Genomic DNA, 4647 nt, shown 5'->3' on the forward strand with positions numbered 1-4647 from the left:
GAAGCAGCTGTCGTAATCGGCAGTATGATACCCGTAGATATACTAGCAAGAGAATCGACGGCCCTTGCATCCACGCGGCGTACTCTAACTCAATTAGACCGACATCAAGCCCGGCAAAGCAGCGTTACGGAGTTGCAAAACAGGTGGAATAGTACGACTAAAGGTCGTTGGACCTATCGCTGCATACCAAACCTGGTATCCTGGCTTAATAGAACGCATGGCGAAGTAGATTTTTATCTGAGCCAGTGCTTGAGTGGTCATGGCTGTTTTAAGGCATACCTGTTTAAATTCAAACATGAGCACGACCCGTACTGCGACTTCTGTCTAAGTGGCGTGGAAGAAGATGTCCACCACGTATTCTTTGAGTGCCCTCGTTTCCATCGGCAGATGAACCAACTTAAACTTGCCGTTGGAGGGGTGTTTACGCCACAGTCAGTAGTCGACTATATGGTGAAAGGAACCAGCGAATGGGCATCAACCAGCGATACACTAACTTCGATTTTGAAGGAACTGAGGGACCTAGAGAGACAGCGGCGTATCAGCCGTGCTTAAGCCAACTCTTAGCATAGCCGCGGACTGGAACTAAACTATGATGTCCACCAACCAAAGCGTAGGCGCGGACTGGAACCTAGGCCGTTGCTGCTTAGAAAGTTGTGCTTTCAGACCGCACCTTGAACATGAAATCTAACAATTAAAGCGCATGCGCGGACTGGAACCTAGGGCGTTCCAGCCGCTCAGGTGGCAATCTAGAAAATTTGTGAAATCGATAAATACGCGCGGACTGGAACCTATGGCGTTCCAGCCGCCCAAGTGGCAATATCGAAAAATTTTTGCAATCGATAATAGGCGCGGACTGGAACCTAGGGCGTTCCAGCCGCCCAAGTGGCAACCTCGAAAATTTTTGAAATCGGTAAATACGCGCGGACTGGAACCTAGGGCGTTCCAGCCGCAAATAAAGTGCAGTTTCGAATTTCGTCCACACGGGGCGTTGGTGCGGATTGGAACCTAGACCGTTCAAACCACGAAGGCAATATACATACGTATGCGGGCTTGAAACTCGTCGCATAAGGCATTTTAAGGTTTTTGCCCTTACTGTCTATAAAGGCGAAAATAATAAGTTGTATCTAAGAGATAAATGAATAAATAGTTAAAAAAGGGTAATTATCCTTAAACAAGACGTGGCAAAGCCTACTAGGCGTAGCCCAGGACTGAGTACAACCGACTGGAACGAACGTGCGAGCCTAGTGCTCAACCGCCTCCCGACGAAATACTTGACGGTGGTACCGGGGGGTTCGGTACTCGGACAGTAGGAGGTTTAGTTCGGGTTAAAGTCCCACACTGACGGGTATAGGCTTTCGATGCTTCCTCCTCGTAAAAAAAATAAAAAATAATAACAAATAAAAAAATGTTATGTGTGTACACATATATGAATATAACTCTAAAAAACAATTCATTCCATAATCTATGCTTATGTATGTAATCAATTTTATTTGTTGTTTTAAATGCTGCCCTAATATAATACTTTACATATATATATGCATATGTACATTAGGGCGGGTCGAAAATCTAATTTTTCTGAAATCCCTTGGTAATAGTGAAAATATATTGTATCATGAAGTAAACAACAAGCCTGCGAAATATTAGTCTTTCATTTTAATTGTAAGAGCCCGCGCATCGACCGCCAAGTGACCCACAGCACACTAGTCGAATAAGACCAATTCTTGTTAAAAATTCTGGGTTTAGCCAAAAATTTTTGTGCATATTATTGGATAATGAATCCTTTAACGCAAAAGATAAAGTCAAGTATCATTTCGCGCAGCCCTTTATCAAGAAAATTAGAATTGTTCTCTTGATAATTGCACTGGCCTATAGTCAAAAGATGTAAAGAACAATATTAATATTGCTGGCTTGCATTTAGATCGCTAGTTCCAAATATTCTAATCCTTTTTTAATATTGGCTATAGTTTGCGAATTTTTGCAAATTTAGGAACAATTTCGGTAGCTCTAATATAATAGCCATTATTTTCCATCATCGCGGAAAAATTTTGTTTATGCAAATTAGTATGGAAACACTGAATAGGCACAACTTCCAGACACACTAATTGGTTTACTTATGTTTATGCATACAATATAAAAATTGCAAATATAAGAAAATGATAAAAAATTTTGTTCAAGATTTTTTTTATTTTAAAATAATTTGTTTATAATCTGAACTATTTTAGTCATATTCATCATAATTTTATGTACGCTCATTAGATTATTAAAAATTATTATTATCAAAAATCAGTAACATTAAGTCTCGCCTTCAATTTGTTAATTATTACGCACCGATCGAGTAACATTTACCAAAGTTATATCGAAAAACTTAAGTGGATTTCCAGTTTTTTTCTAAAAAATTTCTCTTCAATTGTATAAATAACCTTTAAATAAAAGAACCGGATTACAGAAAACTGTGCCAGCGAGTGACTTTTTTCGTTCAATAATGAAACCATTCCGCACCAGTTTTCAAGACTGCAAAAATGGACTTAAAATGGGCGTTTCTCACCCTAATTGTAATGTATGTAAATACTTACATGTTTGAAACTACTATTAACTTGTCGAACGATTCCTAATCTTTGAAAATACGTTCATTCACCACGATCTTGAAAACTGACCAAATCGGCGTGACCAAGTCCATGGTCATTTTAATATTATATAAATATTCGAAAACATTAAAAGGTTTGAAATAAATCTCGTCTCACTTTTTTGTATTTTTCACTTGGTTGCGGAAGTAATGAAGAATTGAAAATTCATAAGGGAAAATTATAGTTTTTGTAAGTTTTATGGTAATATATTAAAAACGTGTAGACTTATTGAAAAATGATAAATTAACGTGAGGTACTAAATTTAATAGCCCTTAATTTGATATATCGTCCTGTTTATAACAATAACGCATTCCATAGATATTACAAGCCAAAGTTTCATTTTCAAAATTCATACTCTTTGATTCAATTGCGCGGGCTAAAGATAAGTTTTACATTAATCTTTCGTGGCCAATAACAATTGGCTGAGACCTAAGACATCATAATATTACTATTACAATGCGGTCAAATGACTTTTATTTTCCCCCATACAAAATCGACCCAGCCTAATGTACATACAATTATTAACATACTTTCGTACATAATCTATTGACATACATTCCCACATTTTTATGCACAAACATGCATGTGTTGTATAGTACACTCGGAGCGCTCGCTCGTCGCTCACTCGTCTTTCCTAGCAGAGTGAGTATGCAGACAGCTACTCGCCTCGCACTGCGAGCGAGGCAACACACAACAGCCTCGCTCGTTTAATAGGAGCGCGAGCAAACAAGCAGCGCTCGCTCGTTTGGCGAGCGAGCCAAACTTCTCGTGCCTCGCCTCATTGCTGCTACGAGTACGAGCTGCGAGCGAGTCGCTGTCTGCGAGGCATTGAGTAGGAGTTTGCTCGCTCGCTCGCTCGAACTCCGAGTTTTTGCCCACCCTGGTAGCCAATGGTAATCAACTATTACCACCTTCACCCAGCATCATCCTTTGAACTGCCATCAAATTATAAATTAAGAAAGTTTTATTATATGGCAATTGAGAAGTGCATGTGCAAAAATTTCATACATTTAATGAAGGAAATTTTTGCGAATGCAGCAGTACATAGCTTGCATTCAGGCGCCTTGTGTTAGCAGTCGCGATTAAAAAGGAGGGAATGAATAGGCATTTTCAGCTTTTCATAAGCCTTTGTTCGCTGTATGTTTTTATATTGTACGGCCTTTGAACTAAAATTTCTCGTCCAAGTACTTTCGAGTACAAGTAGAATCGAGTATTTCCTAGCGATACTTTGAGTAGCATCGAGTTTTCTCTCCGATACTTTTAATCATATATGTAATACTTCTATATTGGTAGTAAGCTAACATCTCAATGTGTAAGCATTCCGAAATCAAAGCGAGACAGTCTAGTACGGTTTTTGTCAATGTATTGTGTACTTGAGTGCCGTTTTTGTATATGTGTCGTGTACATGTTTATTTATAAACGTATGTGTTCCTTTTCTTTCGTACGTGTTCATTGATATATCTGTACTGTAGTGTTTTCGGACGGTACTAGCTCTTACTGCCAATATAGGAGTATTACATATATGCTTTTAATGAGTACAGGCATTGAGTACATGGTGGTAACGGACGAACACTAGTGGCGTAGGCGTCCTGACAATAGTTATGACAATTAATTTCGAGCAAAATGTCGGACGTGAACGTTGTATCATAATACGCATTTCGCGCGAGCTATTTCAGATAGAAACAAAAAAATAAAAAAGCAGAGAGAAATTTACATACACATCAGCGTCTCTTGTGATATTCTAGTACTTTTATGAATTTCTCTTTTTTCTTTCACAAGACGTCAAAATTATTGTCTGCATACGTCAAATCATTGTCCGATTTAAGGCCAGTATGCAGCTCTCAAGAAAAGCAAAAACGCCATATAAAATGACGTACAAGAAATGGCTAAGAAATTTTTATTGTGTAACATTTTCTTGAGGCAGAACGCAGCTCTTAAGAGATTTGCTACGTTTTCTACTACGGTTTTCTAAAGTTTTTTTTTTTTGATTGATTTTGATTTCCATTATTTCTTGAGGAAAGAG

The sequence above is a fragment of the Rhagoletis pomonella genome, unplaced genomic scaffold (assembly GCF_013731165.1).
Source record: "Rhagoletis pomonella isolate Grant_MI unplaced genomic scaffold, Rhpom_1.0 Rhpom_scaffold_00003, whole genome shotgun sequence".
Taxonomy (NCBI): Eukaryota; Metazoa; Arthropoda; class Insecta; order Diptera; family Tephritidae; genus Rhagoletis; species Rhagoletis pomonella.